This window comes from Dermacentor variabilis, chromosome 1 (assembly GCF_050947875.1).
Source record: "Dermacentor variabilis isolate Ectoservices chromosome 1, ASM5094787v1, whole genome shotgun sequence".
Classification (NCBI taxonomy): domain Eukaryota; kingdom Metazoa; phylum Arthropoda; class Arachnida; order Ixodida; family Ixodidae; genus Dermacentor; species Dermacentor variabilis.
This window is the reverse complement of record NC_134568.1, coordinates 162,959,611-162,980,238: the sequence shown is the minus strand read 5'-3', so window position 1 is coordinate 162,980,238 and position 20,628 is coordinate 162,959,611. Positions and strand designations below refer to the sequence as shown.

The 20,628-nt window shown below is 45.3% G+C and overlaps 1 protein-coding gene across 1 annotated transcript in view; it reads right to left on the bottom strand.

Annotated features, from left to right (window-relative positions):
* The window catches only part of LOC142587679 (synaptogenesis protein syg-2-like), a 1,186,854-nt gene that overhangs the window by 186,162 nt on the left and 980,064 nt on the right, over nt 1-20,628 (bottom strand). The window lies entirely within an intron of this gene.

Genomic DNA, 20,628 nt, shown 5'->3' with positions numbered 1-20,628 from the left:
ACCAGACCATTAGTTTGTGGACGGGACGGCGTCGAATGCCGGAAGCTAGCTGGACACAGACGTAGGGGCTTCTCAACAACGTCTGCAGTAAATTGTCTCCCACGATCGCTGATTATAATGCGAGGAGGCCCACGTCGGAGAATGATGCAATATAATAAAAAACAGAGACTTCTGCGGCTGTTGCAGATGGCACCGCTGCTGTCTCACAATAACGGGTCAGGTGGTCTACACACACAATAATACATCAATTGTCGTTGCAGGATGACGGGAAGGGGCCTAGGAGATCTATACCAACTTGTTTGAAAGGGGCGCTGGAAGGCGGAATTGGCTGAAGTTGACCATGCGGTGTTTTTGAAGGTCGCTTGTACTAGCATTCGGTGCAGCTGAAGACGTACCACTCGGTATCGTGACGCATCTTGGGCCAGTAAAAGCGTTCTTGAGCACGGTACAGCGTCCTTGTAGAGCCAAGATCGCCAGACGTCGGATGGTCGCGCATGGCGCATAGTACTTGAAAACGGACACTCGTGGGGACAACCAAAAGATAGCGCGCGCAAGTGGTCGAGTAGCTCTTCTTACACAGGAGCCGTCATGTAGGCGAAAGCGGCTATTTTCTGAAGGCTCGTGTGCGGTCGCGAAGAGAGATTACAAACTGTCGTCCTTCTGCTGTTCGGATATGAAGGTACCCGTACCAGGAAATTCCGGAGATACAAAGGCGATGTATTAATCGAAGTTGTCAGCGTAGCATTCAATCGTTGGAAGAGTCTTCTGAGAGAGGAAATCAGCATCAGCGTGTCATCGACCCCGCTTGTACGAAACAACAAAATCGTACTCTTGTAGACGTAGAGCCCAACCTGAAACTCGACCAGAAGTGCAGCAGTGAATGATGATCCGTGGCCACCGTGAAGAGGCACCCGTAGAGGTAAGAACGAAACCGTTGCACGGCGAAGATGGCCGCCAAGCGCTCTTGCTGGCTCACTCTATAATTGCGCCCGGAGCGACTCAAGGAGCGGCTAGCCTACGAGATAACGTGCTCACTCCCGCCGATGCGCTGAAGAAACACAGCACCGCTGCCAACAACACTCGCGTCAGTGTGAACCTCTGTTGGTGCTGAGTGTTCTAAGTGGCGAAGAATAGGCTGGGACGTCAAGAGGAACTTTAATTGAAGAAACGAAGAGTCACACTCCGTGGTCCACTCAAAAGGAACACCTTTCTGGAGAAGGCGCGTATGAGGATGGGCCACGTCGGCTAATCTAGGAATGAATCGGCGAAAGTAGGAGCATAAGTCTAAAAAGCTTCGACGGTGCTTGACGCCATGGCGTTCCTTCAATGCCTTTACAGCCACAATCTTCTGTGGATCTGGTCGTATGCCGTCTTTATAGACCTGATGTCCCAGCACAAGAGGCTGTCGTTCACTAAAATGGCACTTCTGCAAATTCAGGACACGGCCGGCTTTCTCCAAGCAGTTCAGCACCAACTCCAGGAGCTTGTTATGTTCACTAAATGTTTTCCCAAAGATCACAACGTCATCCAGGTAGCACATGCAAACTTCCCACTTCAAGTCGGGCAATATAGTGTCCGTGAACTTTTCCAACGTTGCGGGCGCATTGTACAGCCTGAAAAGCATCACGTTTAATTAAAATAATCCGTAGGGCGTTACAAATATTGTTTTTTTTCCTTATCGTCACTGTGCATAGGAATTTGCCAGTAAGCTGACCGCAGATCAACCGAAGAGAAGTAAGAAAAGGCAATCGATCAATTCGGCGAAGCGGGTACACTTCTTTTTTAGTGACGGCGTTTAGGCATCCGTAATCATCGCAGAGTCGCCATGTGCCGCCTTTCCTTTGCACCAATATCACTGGTGCTGCCCAAGGGCTATAGATGATTCTTGAATGACTCCTTTGCTTAGCATTTCATCGACTTGATCGCGATTATCTCGCGCTCTGCGGGCGACAGACGATAGGGTTTTTGCCGAATCGGTTGGGCAGACCCTCTGTTGATGCGGTGACGAGTTCTAGACGCAGGGGTCGATAACGGGCTGTCGTTCTGCGCGAAGTCAAATACTGAGGAGTGTCTTGCAAGGAGGGCCACCAACGCCTCACGCTTATAGTCACTGAGTGATTTAGCGGCCATGCAAAGGATCTACGAGTCCACAAAGCGCATGTTACCGGTGTCCCCAGTGTGCGCAAGTTCTGTAAGCACTTCCATGGGTAGCAGAGAGTCTTCTTGAAATGTGGCAAGCTTTAAGCCTTCAGGCAGCCCCATCGCTTCAGTAGAACAATTTATCACCCACAGCCCTGTGCATCCATTCAGCACCGATACCATGCAATGCGGAACCAACACATGTTTCTTTAGGCAGTTCATATGTACAGGATCCACTGCAGCATCAAACAGCTTGCAAGTTGAAGAAACAACAGAAACATCGATCGCGAATAAAGCGGACACAACTGTATCCTCGGAAACACAAAATACACTTTCTTGGCTGGGCGAGTCTTCCAAGATTATGGATGTAACGCTCCCACCCACAATGAGTTCGCCTGTTCAGCAGTCAACATTGCCACCACTCAATTGCAGAAAGTCGATCCCTAAAATGACGTCGTGAGTGAGACGAGGAAGAACAGCAAACTCAGTGTTAAAAACTCGGCCACTCAAGGACACATACACACTGCAAACGCCAACCGCGTATCACAAGTCACCGCTCACTCTACCAAAACTAGTGCTTTGGTCCCAACGAAACACATCCTTGGTCCCAGAAAGCTTTTAAATAGCAGACTCATGACGGAAACAGTTGTGCCCGTGTCGAGTGAAGTCATGGTAGAGACACCGTCAGTAAGTACACGAACCCTATTCATCAGCATAAAAATAGTTGGAGGCATATCAGTCGGCAGCAAAGGTTTTCCAGCGATCCTCACCTCCATCGGCCGCGCTGGCTAGCTTTCCGGAAGGGTTAACGTGAAGCGGTGTCGTGGAGATGATGGCTGCTAATCTCAGTAGCGTTTTGTGGCTACTCCTTCCTTGTGTATTTGTTCAAGGAGAATAAAATTCAATTCAATTTAATTCAATAACTTGATGCGACGCCGAGGAGATGGTGATCGGTACGCTCGGAAAGCTGGTGGTGGTGAGAGTGCGATCGGAAGCAGGCGAATAGTTGCTCGCTCGTCCTTCTCCCCAGTAGCTTCCTAGGGTGGAATTAAGTGGCCTCTCTTCTCGGAAGTGGCCTCCTAGAGCGGAGTTCCTTGGCCGCTGTGCGTCCAAGCTGCGACCACTGTGCCACCTAGACGCGTCTTTGATTCCCCATAGCCCGATGGTTGGCGTTGATTACAGTATCCGGCTATGTGACCTGGTGTGCCATAGCTGTAGCACACTGGCATAGGGCGAACTTCGGAATGCTGATGACAATTTTCTGCCGCGGCCATGCGTGGAGAGTAACGAATATTCTCGTCTTGTAAGTCATAGGCAGCGGCTGCTCGTCGAGAACGAACGTAGAGTGGGCGCTGGTCAAGCTTTCGGTCAAAATAATCATTATAAGATAGTTCGCCCAGATCATAATGCGGGTCGTCTCTATAGCTGTGAAAATCCCCAGTGTTTATCGAATGCTGCCAAGAAGTCGAGGGGGTTGCACAAACAGCATCTCGGAAAGTGCAGGAGCTGTAACGTGGCGCCACACAACGTGCTCGTTCCTCGTGTCGAAGGAGCTCCTCACGGACAATCTGACAAATGGCGGACGATAAGTCTGCCGAAGAACTCGTGTCCACACTGGCTACAGTCGTCACGTTAGCTAACTGTCCAAATTTTGGTGCAATTCGACGAGTCTTCAGTATTTCGGAGGTACGGAAGTGCCGTAATCACGTCTGATACGGTTTCTAAGTTGTATTTTCCCATTAGGAAGTTGTATATACGTCTTCCACGATTCCCTTTAAAAGCTGTCCCACCTTGTCTTCCTTTGACATTCGAGGGTTTACGTTCTTGCACAGTTTTAGAACTTCCTCGATGAATGTGGTGCATGTCTCTCCGGGGACCTCAGCAGTGTGAGCTAACGTAAATTCCGCTCATTTCTTCTTAGCATAGGAATCGCCAAAAAACTTCTTGATTTCCTTAATGAAACAGGCCCAGGCAGTTAGTGCGTCCGCACGGTTGTCATACCAAACCATCGTTGTGTCGGTTAAAAAGAAAACAAGGTTCCTTAGTTCGGAGGCAGCGTTCCAGTGATTGTACTGGTTTACCCGCCCATAATGTGTGAGTCACTCGTCGACATCTTCCCCTGCCTTTGCGGAGAACGTACGTGGCTCTCGGTAGTGCAGACACGGGGCTGGTCCTGCTGATGCAGTAGTGGGAGCATCTTCGTCTCGAGATATGGTGGTGGCCGAGGGCAAAAGTCCGGCAAGGCGGCGGCTTCTATGAAGGTCGTGTTCTGGCGGCTCCGTCGTTGGTAGTGGGAGTTACCCCGCACAGCTCCAACAAATGTTACGCGCGAACCGTTTACTTAAAAAGGCAAGGCAGGTCAAGGGAAACGGTCGGCGTTTTTCCGGGAGCGGTCCAAAGGTAGCCCAGTGAACGTCGTCCTCTTCCTCCTCCATGTATATATATATATATATATATATATATATATATATATATATATATAAGTAGAGGGTAGCACATCCCGATGATACAGATGTAAGATGCAGCACATCTAAGCAGCATGTGTCCCCCCTCTCCCTATACTTTCTATTTTCTAATTGCGCTTACAGATGACGTAACGCCTTCCCCGCATGGTCACTTCGTATATAATTGCTCCCATGCTGAGTAAGGCCGCGCATGCTACCCTTTGTCACATGTTTCTTGCAATATCTTGCTGTCCTATAGCTAACACAACCTGTAAAGTAAGTCTAAGTACCATGTCCTGCTGTATCATTAAAGATGAATAGCCTCCAAGTGACTTGCGTAGCAATGGACAGCGAACAAGTGAAATGCGTAGCAGGCGCTCACCGCTTCCCGCCCGCGACTCGACGGGTTCACACTAACGGGTTCTAGAGTCATTGACACTCTAACGGGTTCCGCCCAGCGGTGCCGTGACGCGCCTGCTCATCGCAAACGACTCAAGAGCAGGCAGGTGATTTGGCCACTTTCCCAGCATTCTAGGTTACTCTAGAGAAAATAGCAACACATGATTTTTAGTCACTTGATGCGCGTTCAAGCACGGGCGATAGATTTGCTCCGTCGTGTGCATCTACTATTAGCACCACGGCGTGTTTATATTCTGGCGGGAGCGCGGGTGACGGTGGCTCGCACGTTATGGCACTGTGCGCCTCGCTGCGCCGCAGTGTAAGCTAAGAAAGCCAGCAGGCCTTCGAGCATCGAAGAGCACCGTTGTAGTTTAAACCAGAATACTATAAAATATCCTTTACACTGAAATGTCATGAAGAAAGCCGGACCTTCAGACCCTCAAGCAATTAGGCAAGCTCGGGAGCAGAAACGCCTAGCGCGCACCACAGCTAACGCTTAAACATTCATGTTTCACCCTGGTAACTGTCCTGTGATCTTTTCTAAAGCCACTCTTCCTACATTGTTGAATCCATAGAGTTTTCAACTAGAGTGAAATCTGGCACTGCGATCGTTCAGCCGCCATGGGAATGATGGTCTTACATGGATTGTCTGTTTTTCGCGCTTGTCACTTCAGACGTTCTTGTGGCTTCATTTATTACGCTTCATCGGCCTTCATTGGATTAAATTTCAAAGCGCTACACATTTTTTAAACGCAGATGGTAATAAGAGGTGGGGAACAAACATAACGCTGCTAATCGCAGTGGCTCCGCTTGTCCATGAGTCTGAGGGGTACAGCTTTCACTATTGGTATTCTGTGCTAGAGGTCCTGTTTTCGAATCCCGTAATCGAACAATCTTATTTATTTATTTATTTATTTATATATTTATTTACTTATAACGCCGTCCTTTCGTCAAAATGATTAGTTTGCAAAGTCACGAAGCCATTTACATCCACCAGGACAAAATTTAGACAAATCCGTACACAAACGATCATTCCATGCTGGCTGAACCCCCGCGCTTAAAGTTAAAGTATGGGTTGTTACGTGCCAAAATCCAGATCTGATTATGAGGCGCGCCGTAGTAGCGGACTCCGGATTAATTTTGACCACCTGAGGTTCTTTAACGTGCACCTAATCTGAGTACACTGGCGTTTTTGCATTTCGCCTCTATCGAAACGCTGCCGCCGTGGCCGGGTTTGATCCCACGACGTCGTGCTTAGCCCAGCAACACCATAGCCACTAAGGAACCATGGTGGCTGTCCGCCTTGCTTCAAGCTCCCGTAGACACAAGTGCCACAGCTCCCTCCAGTAATTGTATGAAACTAAGATTAGATTGAATGTACGCGGCACCAGCGATTACTCAGGGATGTATGGTCAAACATGTATAAATAGCAGACGGATATATCGTTCTTATCATGTATAAGTACCAGACGGCTATATCATTCGCACCAAATTATCGCACGACGCAAGACACGCCTGCATTATCCGAAAGCTATTGTATTTTATTGCCTGCTGTATACCGAGAGAGTCTAATCAAATCATATTGCGAGCGGGAGGTCAATAGTGTTGCGAATGCACACGAGAACCATCTATTACTCTGTAGTTTATCGCGAGACGTATACACACAAATAGTGGATTCACTTTGACCCGCAAGTTTAGATTCAGACTATACCAACTACTGTGTTCGCTGCTATCGTTGTTATTTGATCTTTCTTAGTATTTGTGGGCACAAGTTCACCTGACAAGCAGTTACATTCGTAACCAACGGTTTTGTGAGTGCTTGGTTCTTCACCTTCCCTACAACTTGAGAATATGAAGTGTTTTTTTTTTATTGAGTGGAGACGGAATCAAAACATAGCTAGTGCTGGGACAAGGCCATGGTGCCTAAAACGTATTTCATTATGTATAAAAGCAAAAGACAGAAAAAAGAAGAAAGCACATGAGCTTACAGCAGACGTGTACCATGCCACTGTGTCATCTATGAATAAAGACCCCGCTTAAGAAGACGACAGACGTCCTTTCAGAAACGCAACAAAACGGAATCTCAAGCAAGTACCTTTAGTGCATGTAAGTGTATACGTATGTCTATGTGAACACTTACCATGTATAATATGCAAATATGTATTTGGGTAGAATACCCGCGCGTTGTTGGCTGCTGTATGCATCGTGGAGGGATGAAGTCCAGTCATGCGACATCAAGTCACCTTTAACTTCATTTCTTTGCAGAAGGGTTTTAGCTGATTATACTGACCATGCATTGTATGCTACATTGCACCTTCTTAACTTTCTGTCATAATAAACTATCGTATATTATCCTGGCCGTGGCAAAAATTTGCTGATAACCCTAAACAGTTGCCTCGTCTATCAGTTATCCCTACGTTATACAGTTTGACCCCATAGCCTCTGCGCAGCGCTCTCTGCCTCTACGGGTTAATTGATACAAATAAAGTAAGAGGGTCACAGCATAACTGTATGGCTGCAGAGTGCGGTCAATAGGGCGGATTTCGCGCTTCGCTCTTCCTGCTAAGCACAATCCGCTGCCACTACAGCTCTAATAATCCCGTCCAAGCGCATGCATTACGGTAGGAATGCCGAAAATTTTTGAACAAAGCAGCATTCGAATAATTCGTTTTTTTTTTTATAAGGTGGGTTTACTAAAAATTCCGCAGTAGGCACTCCGTTCCTTCGGCCATTTAGACGTAGTCAGTCAACATACACATTCCCTTTCGCTAGACATTAAATACTTTCTTGCAATTGTTCTTCTATCACCCGACAGCAGCAGTTCGCCTTTATGAGGCGCCAGATATGATAACGAGAGAATTATTACGACAGCTTTTTCCGCTTTGTGTATGCACTTCTGCTTCAAACTGGCTTACGCGAAAATTTGCCCTTATGTGAGTTTCATGAATACAACCATAGATTTTCACATCTGTTACCCATTAATGCGACTAGTTTTCTGCCTCTTTTCAGAGACATTGCGGTAGGTAGGCAGGTAGGTTCCTGCCTGGCCTCGTTTTGGGCCTCTTTAATGAAAAGCAATGTGTGGATGACGCTGGAATCAAACGTCTGACTTCGAGCAAAGCAGCCCGATGCTTTAACCATTAGGCCACGATGCCATGCATTGTTCCAAAACCAAATAGCTTTTTGGGACGCTTCAGGCGCGTATGTGACGTGGAAGTTCATCGCATTCTTCCCTCGTTAGAGGTAGCGCTTGGAGACGCTGCGTTAGGCTATACAGTTTGCGCGATAGGCCGACACTCCACAGTTCTTTCCTCGTGGAAGCAAACGCTAAGTTATGCGACATTGTCACGCCTTCATAATAGGCCCATATCGAACAGGTTCTCATGATTATTCGCCGGAGTATACAAATGCCATCGATGTTTTGCCATAGTATACCATATGACATAAATATCCGTACGCACGATTATATAACATTCAATCGCATATGACCAGTATTTCTCTCACTTTTGCCCGTCAAGTAATAATGTATAACCCACAAAACGACATGTCGCAAACTTGCGTAGAACAACTGGCGTAGAAATTATGACGTCACCATCGTCATCCCCGTCACCGTCCTCGTCATCTTACTGCTGGCGTCACACACATTCTCGCGTCAAACGAAATACTGCTAGCCTTGCATTGGTCCACCCGGTAGCGCCTAGTGTAACTCCAAACGATGCTGGATAGCCAGCTACTTAAAAAATGCTGCGCATAACGTCCATGGCCACATTGCATGAGATCTGTATAATTTTTATGCACATATTTTCTTTCCTACCCCTCCGCTTTTCCTTACGCTCCCCTAGGGCACTGTGTTTTCTGCTAGCTGCAGACCAGCTTCCATATGCTAGCTTGTGGAATGCAGCTTCACTGTTTCTCTATACAAAGACGACAGATACTGCAACAATATAAAAATATCTTCTGTAAAGAGGCGATGCGAATACTTAAGCCTTCGTACAGGGCCGATAATCGCACCACAATGTTGCACAAAGGAGAAAACGTTTCCCAAAATAATAATCAAAGATGGATTGAAATGTGAAGGGCGGAGCGATTTGTTTTCCGTACTTGCGGAGCAACGCGTTAAAAAACGGCCAAACAGATTTGGAAAGAACTCTGATGTTTCTGGAACATACGTACCTCTAGCAATATCGCTTTTACACGGTACAGCGTCTGACGACGGTTAGTTCTTCTCGAGGTGGACGTGGCACGTAGGCGAGCAGCACTATTTTGCGTGTCGCGTTGGCCTTTATATCGCGATCGCTTTCTTTTTTAAACAATTATTCTTATTAGGCAGCCGTAATGAAAAACTATGGAATACTGTGCATCAATTTGAAGAAATTAGTGGTACACATACATACAACAATTGAACTTGAAGTTATTCGCTGACTCTTGCTGCCGGTGGGCCAACAAGAACTGGCGTGAAAAGAAGCGAATACATTGTATATGCTGAAGACAACACGCGCGATGACCGCCATTGCGACGCGGCGAGGAGCGATGTTCACGTACGTGTTACAAGCGTGAGCTGAGCTAGCCAAGCATGTTGGAGCCACCTACTCGGTGGCAGCCAGTTAAACTGGTGGTCTTGAAAGTGAAGCTCGACACATCCCGGAATTATTCACAAACATCGTGCACATCCATACATTTTTGCCTAGCTTGCGGTGAATACGGAAAGTCAGGATCTCTGCATTTAATAAGGCTTAATAGTTCAGAACACGGTTTTGTCATCAGCCTTATCATATGATCAATACAAAAAGTAGTCACATCGCGCAATTGAATACTAGGTGTCTAAAAAAGAAATATGTTTGCTGCCTCTTGAAAACTACTATAAATAAACACATCAGTAGTAGTTATACAGAACATTAGACACATGTATCTTCTTTACACTGTAATATTTAGTGGTCTTTGCTCCTGTTACATTTGTGATGTTGCGAAGATGAATGCAATAAGTTACAAGCCGCCTCTTCCGGTGACACACGGTCGGAAAACCATAAGACGGTGGCAAAAAAGAATAAAACATAGAACTATTTCAACCATGCATATCCATATAGTTGAATTCTTGCAGAAAAAACGTATCACCGCAGTTGCTGCTCTTTGTTATGGACACGCCGAGACTATTAGGAAAGATATACTCGTAATAAATGAAAATCAAAAACTTTCTCACACTTTTTGACTTGAAAGTAGCCAAACGGTAGTGGCTATGCATGAGGTGGCACTGAAGAAGCAAATAAAAATTCGCAAATTGGAAATAAGTATGGAAGCTTCGTTAGCACATATCCAAGAAAGCGAGAGCTGCATGGTATGGGTTCAATCCGAAAATACCGCGCAAATTTGAGTTAACTGCGATGAATAATAAAGTTGAAAATATCATTCTTGAGGAGCTAATTGCGACACGTACCACACACCTGGCAGGAAGCCAGCGGCTTAGTCCGATAGGTGCTCACTGTAGCAATTCCACGCTCGCCGAAGACACCCTTCCTATGGGTCCCTTTCAAGCGAGCGCACACATTGCACACAGCAGATAACGTACGCGTGAAGAAGCGCGCTGCACATGCGAGCACATACAAGACGGCGCCACCTGAGCTTTGCTCATGTGATCCAGGGGCCGATGGCTTTCTCTGAGCAACAGCTGTGCACCGTCACCACGCGGGGTCTGCCCCAAGGCACACGGCGCTCTGTCCGAGTAGTGCCGTGCCCGCTCTTCGCCGGCTCAAACAGCTCCGCAAGCCCGCCCCTCTGAGGCCTGCTTGGCGTGAGGTTCCCTTGGAACGACTCACCTTGTTGTAGCCACAGTGTGAAATGAATGTCGACAAAAAAAAAAAGGCGGCCGCTTTTATCACCTCGCATGCCACTTAACCCATCAACGCTGCTGCATCGGAGCCGCCTATGGCGTCAGGCAACTCCGCACGTCGCGCGACTGGCGAGCTTGCTCTTATAGAGAAATTGTGTATCTATAATATTGCAAGAAGGCAGGGATATTAGCCAGATATTGTATAGAATACGAGAGCAACTATTAAAGCGTCGCTTGCATAAAGAAATAAAGTCCTCTTTACTGTGGATGCTCTGTGTGTTAACGTGTTTGTGCGGCTTACGTAGCTATGTCAACGTATACATATAGTACATTATTAGACAGTCTTGGTCGACAGTTTTTGAGTATAGTTTGATGATTTTCGTGCATTAAACGAAAGCACTTAACGAAAAGTTAAGGTTTTGAGTCGCTTGAAGGCGGTTTAACGTACGCGAATGCAAGGACAACAATGATGATGATGATTATTATTATCATTATTTATTGGCATCCTTTTTAAACTGGAAGGTGACAAATAGTCACCTAGCCTGCTTGAGTTAATCAGGTATGCTAAACATCGTTTTCAGTCTAGCATTTTTGCAGACATCCTCTTAATTTTTTTTTACCTTCCTCAAAACTTCGTTATCTGCTTTGTACCGCTACCATATGCCTGTAACGGAATCGGTCGCATCAAATGTTTGCCTTGTTTTCATTCCACAAGTGCTCTAAAGCTATCTCGCTCATCTCAACTGCTAACCGGTTGACGTTTCTGTCCACTTTAAATCCAAGCGCTTCTGGAAGATGTACGTTACCTACGGATCTCCCTGGGAGAATACCTTCAAATGTCATTAGGATGTGCTGAGTGGCCTCAGGACATATGCTACTACGTACATTAGTCCTAGATACATTTGTTCCTAATACATTAGCGGAAAGGGCGCCATCTGGTGTCAGACCTGTCCTAGCTAGGAAAATACATTGGCACACGTATTGCCGTTCCTATACGCCGACGCATCTTGTCAGGCCTGCTTACACCACAGTCGCAGAACAATCTCGGAAATTTGGCGCGCTAAGCACAAATTCTTGCCATTCAATTTAGTTAAGAGAATTCGAAAGCTCAATTCATCATTTATTAACGATCAACAATAGCGAAAGCGCAGCCACTGGGACAATTTAAAATGAAATGTATTTGTTTTGTATGGTCAAAATGGCACTGAACGTAGTATTTTTATTATGGAGTGATATAAATTTTTTTTCTCTAACGAAATTCTCGATTTTACGTACATGCAGCATTTATGATAATTATGGACACAGACATATGTTCGGTTTTCTCTTTTAATATCGCGCGTTCTGGGTACTTGCTTTATGTACTACATTTTAGGACGTATTTGTTTTTCCCTTTTTATGTTATGCTAGTGGGTTGAGGCGAATTTCAACATTTGTTGTGAAACAAGGAGTAGCCTGCCCCATGTAATGGTGCTAAAATCTCTTTATTTACTCACGTCGGCATTATTATTATTATTATTATTATTATTATTATTATTATTATTATTATTATTATTATTATTATTATTATTATTATTATTATTATTATTATTATTAGCAGCATCATCAAACTTGTGCAGATAATATGAGCTTCTTTTAAATGCTGCCATAACTATGGTGTTTAGTTAGGTGTGAAAAACAAACCATGGCCATATAACGTAAAACTATTCCAATCTGTTTTTATTCCAATATCCTGACGTCAAACTTACGCAACCGCCGATGCAAGCATCGTGCGGTGACACACAGTGTTGTTTGAACAGACCAATGAAACGCTCTCCTTGTTTATAACGGGTCACTTTTTTTTCGGAGCGAGCAGAACTGCCTTACTTGACAGTTTTTTTATTTAATTGGCTGAACAAAGGCGAGGGCTGTGCAGCCGTGGAAAGGGTTTCGGCGAGGCTGGGCTAGCACAGTGAAAGTAGATAACCTAATGAGAAGGTATAGTGCCGATGCCGACGATTGGCACACTTGTTTAGCTTTCGGTGTCTAGTAGAATATCGCGGTGGCGTGCAACGGAAGGGTAAAAATGCAGCTAAAACGTATCCTCAGCGAAGAAGAGTTGGCACAGTGCTATCGTGCTCGAGAACTGGCTCGAGAACGTTGTACGCTCGCACAAAAAGTTTATTATACGGAAATAAATCCACGCTTTCTGGCAGCTCCGAGTAGCAAATGTCACACCGATCAGCGGGCAGCCATCTTCGCTTCATTTGGGGACGGACCAGCAGTCTCTGGCTATTCTGAAAAAAAGCTTCCTTTTGTTCGGCATTTAACGCATCCTTAATACGTACACGACACTTTGACGCGGTGAGTTTTCGCGGTTTTATGACATCACATGACAGACAGGCGAAGTGGCCGCAGCCCAAACACTTTTGACCAATAGCGTAGTGCTTATGGTTAGGAAAGCGTAGAATCCGAACTAATTATTTTTCTTTTCTTCGGTCTAATCATGCATAATCTGTGGGCAGACGTCATAACAGATGATGAGCTTTCGCGGTTTTCCTGACAGCCCGTGAGAGACAGGCGAAGTGAAGGTGGTCCGGAAAATGTTTCACCATTCGTGCAGCACTGATTAGAGAAATGGAATAGAAATGTTTGGAAGAGCTTTACTTTATAGCGCCCCATGTGTAATTTTCGTACACCATTTGTGATGTTCCACTGCTGAGGGTCGATGAATGGAAAGGTCTTGGTGCGTACTTCGATAAACTGCTAAGCTACTCCTCACTCTAAATATGCGAAACAACATGCCCTTAGCTATCTTGGTATTGTTTGTCGTATATCGCATGATTTCTTCACCCCTGCTGCCTTTCTTAACATTGTATTCTACTGTGTGTCTTGCTCTAGTGGAGTATGCCTCTGTGGTGTGGGGCGGAACGTGCGAATATAATTCTGACCTCACTGAATTTAAAAGAAATTATGTCGATTTTCAAACACCACTTTTGCTGTTCTGGCGAGCATATATATATAGCCCAGCCCCCTTAAATATAGCCCAACTCCAAATAGTAAAATGAAGACGCATTAAATCAGAACTTTTGTTTCTTTATAAGGTGGTCCATGGCACTATACATCTCCCAAAGCTTAATGATGATGTACAATTTTTCGTTCCGCAAAAGTATACCAGGCAGCATTTCATGTTTTTGCATGGCCTTGTTGCAGTAGTCAATGTCCTAAGGCTTTTTTTCCTGCATTGACATATTTCAGAGTTTTTTTCCTGTGTTTTGTATATGCGGTGATAATCATGTTGCATACGTAATTCCATAGTAAAGGTACTGAATAGCGCAAGAGCGTGAGAAAAATACGGGAAAGACAGAGCGCTCTGTCTTTTCCGTGTTCTTGTCCCGCGTTCTTGCTCTAATGAGAACCGTTACTACAGCATACCAACAGGCCCAAATTGCCACGATGGTGAATTTCATTAATTTCCCTTTACGCCCGCTTCGTTGTTTTCTCTTACATTATTTGTTTCTGTACGTCACGTTGTTTTGTCGACCACACTTTTCTTCACTGTGCATTGTATATTGTATATTACTTTTTCAAGCGCGCCAGTACGAAGGCTTCGTAGGTGTTCCTGGGCATTATAATGAACGCTTGATTTATTTATTTATTTATTGCAAAATCATGACCATCTTCTGGACTTTACGAGGCCTCAAGTGGCGTTCTTATTAAAGACGTTTAAGCAGTATTTCAACACTCGTAATTTTTATTATATGCTGACAATGTAACACTGTTCAAAGCGTTAAAAATGATTATGATTGCCCTGTCTTTCAGAGGGACATTGGAAATTTTGCGTGCTACGGTGGCAGGAACATGTTGCTCATAAACGCATCAAAGATACAAATCGTAAATTTCACGCAGAAGACTAACATCATGGTATTTCTTTATAGCGGTAAACATGTTCTCCTGCCAAGAGTTGAAACTAAAGACCTTGTTGCGTACTTCCATAGCCCTCTGAGTTTCTCTTCTCAAGCTCGACAAATGAGGCTGCGTGCGCTTCGCACGCTCGGAAATCTGTCGCTTGAAGTGCAACTCCCAACGACCTGGGCCATCTGTAACATTACATAAGAGCGTATGCCTAGCCATACTCGAGTACGCCTGTGTGGGTTGAGGCTGCACCTAATTGTAGGTCAAATCGTGAACTTCTCGCAAATTTACTAAAAGAGTTTACACGCATACTCAAACATCAATGATGTCAAAAGCCTGCCATTAAATGCAAGGAACACATACCGTCGCGATACCTACCCTCATCGCTAGACGGGACAGATCGGATGTTATGTTTCTTCACAAAGCGTTACAGGGAAAAATATGTTGCTAGTACCTGCTTTCTGATGTGCGTTTTCACATTCTGCAGAGAAACGCAGCAGCGCACCTTTCAGTCCTTCGATTTTTATAAACCCATATCAAGAGTTCTGGTCACATATCACTCATTCAGGGTGCTTCGATATATTCGTACCCAATTATGTTATTTTTCTGAAAGCAGCTGCTGAGGTGCTTCTGCAATTGAACACAGAACTTTATCTGTTCAGTACTCTGTCAGTCTGAAATCATTTGTTTGTCTACTTCTGCCTTTGTATTCTCTTATTGTAGGTACTTTACACCCTCTCGTGATCTCTATCGCGAAAAGTACCCTTTTATTGTATGTGTATATGTGTGCCTAATATTTTTGGTGTGCATTCTTTTCCGAGTGCTCAAGCACGAAGACCCTCGAGGTTGTTCTGGGCACCTTAATAAATACCAATGATTGATTGATTCATTCATTATTATTAATAAACAATTAGATGATAGCTACCCGCTGGCGTATTTTTTTTCTCTGGATCTGGGCGCTATCACAAATTATGTGACGTTTACTGGTATCAAAACTGAACTCAAATTTTGAATAGTGCGTTATATTCGTTCCAAGTACAGTTGCATTTGATCACCCTTGGAAGTTGGTACGTTCTAGAACGCTAATTGTTCAAACTTTTGAAGTGGAGAAACCGTAATTTCACTATATTTTCACCATTACATTATCTGTGAAAGAAGAATGCATTAGTAACTTTTTACAAAAATTTGGCTTGTCGTACTCTGCAAACTATTCTTGCGTGCAGGTTTCTGTACATAGGAAACCGTAATCCGACGCGAGAGCTTGCATCGCAGGTAAGCCTGCAGGGCAACAGCAATTCTGTCAGCAGTAAAGCTATAGCGGCGGAGTCTTAGAGTGAAGGGGAAGAAAGGTGACGAAAAAAAAATAGTCTGTGAGCGAGAATCACGGACGCGCGCTTTGCACATAGCCATGAAGAGGGACCGGGAACGTGGAGTCGGCGGAAAGAAAAAAGGAGCAACAATGTAGGCACGCTAAACTAAAAGTATAGCGGATGTGCTCGGGGGCAGCGCGGGAGGCACTGTCAAGCGCAATGGCTGAAAAAAAAAGAACAGGGTAGATACATGCTTGAAAAATCCAGGAACCGAGACACAAACAAGCGCCGTTTTCTCAGCGGCATTAGAAACAACCAAGCGACTATCAGCGAGCTGCCACTTTTGTCGCGAAAAACCTCGCCGCCGTTTACTGAATTCCAGTGCTGAGAGAGCTCTAGCGACGCTCCGGCCATGCGGCATTATTGAACGAGCGCGACCACTCACCCTGCCAATGTCGGTCGGTGAAAAGGCCACCTTTTTCTTTTTCGTCGCGTTACTTATTTTCGTCTGTGGCATGTGCACTGCTTTTAGCCTCAACGGTGCCCATTTTTGCCCTTCGGTTCAGACGGAAACAGTGGCTTGCTGCCACAGGACGGCAAACACCTGCTGTGTTGTTCTGTCGTCTGCACCGCATGGCCGCTCCCGACCGGTGTCCGACTCCCAGCCGTCCCACGTAGCCAGACTTTTTACGTTCGTGGGCGAACCCTTTCCCTTCAGAGGAAGCACATCGCAATCATTTCCATTCGCGGCCCAGTGCCTAGCTGATACTTTCGCTGCCGGCCTGTACTGCCAGATTCACCGCGAGCGCCGGAAAACGCCAAACGCGCCTTTGAGGAAAATATAACATTCGCGTACTCTGGACAAAGCGCAGGTAAAAAAATGAAACAGTTTGTCAGATGTTTTAACAATCTAACAATTATTTCTCCGAGATTCAGTGTGCCAGCCTTCTTCAAGAACTCTTCGAGAGGCACTCACCAGCGTGTTTGAGTTGCTATGGGGTTCTCCCGCTGAGCACAAGTTTGTGCGTTCGATTCTGTGCCGCGGCGGCCGTAATCCGATAGAGGCGGAATGCAAAAAACTAAGATTGCTGGTGTCCATTTGTGGTCAAAATCATCCAGATCCTCAGCTGTTGCGGGCTCAGCTGGTGTTGCCACAGTAATTCTGTCGCTCTGTCAGCAAGCAGCATGAACTCTTCAAGCAATTGAGGCCCTTGATTGTTATGACAATTGTTGAATTTGCAGCGAAAGCGATGGTACGTAGCCATTCTGTAACGAACCCATAGTGCTTACAGGTTCTTGCGTGTCCTAATGTAGGACGCCATTGAATGGATGCATGCCCCCGGAAAGCCGGCGCATGTTTTAGGGAAGGATCTGAGCACGTGAGCAGAAGGCAAAAGAAGCGTTCTCAAATTGATCTGCTCATCAAGGAAATTGAAGTCGTACGACTACGATAAACATGAAAAAAAGGGGGAGATGTGGGGGGGGGGGGGTGCATTGAACCAGAAATGAAGTTCATATAGACATCGGGTGGGCCTATAGTTGGTCTGTCATGCGAGGAAATTGAGTATCGCTGCTGGGCTAAGAGATATACATAACTCGACAACGTAATTTGTATCTGGAGTGGCCGGCAACACAGCTGCCGCACTATGCAACAAATATATACTAAATATGAAATAACAAGCCGGCACTGAACAAAGGAAAGGTATTTGTTCTTGTGTGATCACTCAATTTACTCACGCGCGTGCGTGCGTGCGTGTGCTACGACAGAAAAAAATACAATCGCACAATGGCAGGCATAAGCTATTTCCTTCTATTTAGCAAGTAACTTCAGTCCACCCTATTATACTGCAAAATTTAGGCCCCACACCTGAGGAATCTTTGGTAGGAACGACTGTGTAAATAGTAAAAATAATATTTCGGTGGACTATTTGTTCGTCAGTCGCAATGGTTCCTGAATAAGGCGGACAGATGAGGGAGTAAGAATTAGAAGGGTTGTTGAAAGGAGGGCTACAGGCAAGGACGTCGAATGAAGAAGGCAGTGACTAAGACGGTGATAAATTTACAATGAATGAAGCGGCCAAACACAAGTCGATGAGTCGCCCCACTGTGGCACAGACTGGTGCGCATATATTAAGTTTCAGTTTGTATTGTATGTTTATTCTGTCGTTCTACGCCACCTCATGGACGAATGTGGAGGTTGCTGTGGAATGGAAGCTTGCGAAAATTATTCCAGTCTTGAACCCAGGGAAGCAGCCAACAATTTACGCCTCCTTCAGACCCATATTTCTGCTTAGCTGCGTGGGGAAGCTGTACGAAAAAAAAATGATTCGTAAAAGACTAATTTGGTTCTCGGCAACAAGGAAAGCTTAGCCGGAGGAAATGATTGGCTTCCGTCAAAATAGGTCCGGAACGGACAATATCATTGCGTTGGTATCATCAATTGAAGAATCACTTTTTGGACATTAAATCAGTGTATGACTCCGTGAATCATAAAGCAATACTTGATGCTTTGGAAGCCCTTGGCATGGAAGGACGGCTTTGCATATGGGCTGCGGACTATCTTCAAGGACGCCAACTTTCCTTGTGTACTCCGGGTGGCCCCACGGCGTTTTATGCTGTCGAGAAGGGAGTACTACAAGGAACTTTGTAAAACCCAGTATTATTTACCTCTCATCCGTCTGAGAACAAATCTGCCACGTGGTGTCAGCATCACATTGTATGTGGACGCATTTGTACTTGGAGCGCGCCGCGTTTTCGCAGTACCACCGAACAACAGCTCCAGAGAGTGCTGTCAAATATATCGGCCTATACCTAATTTGAAAGGCTCCAAAAGTGTCCCTATTTCGCCATACGTGGAGGCATATGGGGAAATACCCACTAGTGCTGAATGGTTGCACCCTTTCATACCTCCAGACGCAAAAGTTCCTTGGTGGGACGATCGACAGTAATCTCACATGGTCGCCTCAACTGAAAAAACTTAGCAGATTTCCTCAACGTCACATTCTTAACCGGGCCACAGTAGGGTAGTAACTACCGATCAGCGGTGCTCCTCCATAAGGCCTACGCTGAAAGAACATTACGCTGTTACCTCCCGATCCTATACACACATTATCTTTCTCAAGCAAGAGAAAACTTGAAGCAGCACGAAATAACTGTGTTCGACGATGTCTTCATTTCCGAAGAGGTCGTTCCACTTACGAGTAGTTGCAGAAGATGAATCCCTGCCTTCAGAAGCGCTGTCTTCGCAGGAGGCACTTTGCAATCATCTCACACATGTGCTTCACACGAAGACCCACTTTTTCAACAATATTGTTACACCAGAATGTTACGTGTAGAGAGACACAGACGGAAGAGGCTATTTACAGGCTATTTACACTGGACTGGAGCCAGAGCCCCAGGCCGACATTCGCTCGCGTCAAGGGCACAGACCCACTTCGTCGTCGTTCTCGCGGCGGCTCGTCTCTTGCGTATCTCCCGATAATATCGTAATAATATCTATAGAAGCAGTCCTACGTCTAGCCTTTGGCAGGCCATAGGAAGCGTATCTATCTCGATTCCTGCTCAAGTGTCGCAGAATACGCCACCATACATACCACCCTGGACACTGTCAGCACTGGGAATCGTGCCATTTATCTCTGGTGTCAGTACAAAAAAATAAAAAAAATGCCTCAAGCAGCGACCCATCAGACTGCTCTGGAATATATTCACAGCAAATACACAGCTGCCACACAGGTTTTCACAGTTGAGCTCTGTAACTATACGTGTGGATATTTCGTGCTCTCTACAGGAGAGTGATTCTCATTGCGTCTTGCAGGTCAGCAGAGCTATATGGCATGAAGGAGACCCTTATGTATGTATGTATGTATGTATGTATGTATGTATGTATGTATGTATGTATGTATGTATGTATGTATGTATGTATGTATGTATGTATGTATGTATGTATGTATGTATGTATGTATGTATGTATGTATGTATGTATGTATGTATGTATGTATGTATGTATGTATGTCAATACATTCACGGATTCACGGATTCACAGGTATTCACGGATTCCAAAGCTACCATACAAGGCATGTGGAAGAGGCACAAGTGATGTAACAACCAAACCGGAGCTTATAATATTACATAACTTCACCAAAGGACCACACTGCTGGGAAGCACCTTACCTGCTAGTAGATATATGGCCATTCCGGTATTTCGAGGAACGGAATAATGGTGGAGCTGCCCGAAAGGGACTTGAAGAGAAAAATTTAGGACCCATTCCACTCTGTAAAGGTGGATGACCAGCGAAACTGTAGCATATCTGAGAGAGTTATACAAGGGTATACATATATTAAGTTTGATCATTTGGCGACGATAGTGATAATGTCTTTGTGATTACTGTGATACAGAATGATTGGCTGGGTTAAAACCTTAGGCAGATTTTTGGCGAAAGTTAATTCTATACACAACATTGTTGAGTAGTTGGGTGCCTTGGATTGGTTTGAAACGTCAAACTAAACTCTTCTAGCACAAACATAGGTGCGGACTCATTTACCGTGACTTTTATACACATACGCGTGGACGACGGGACCGCTGCCCCGAGGAGCAGTAGGACACTAGACACGCATGGACGTTTC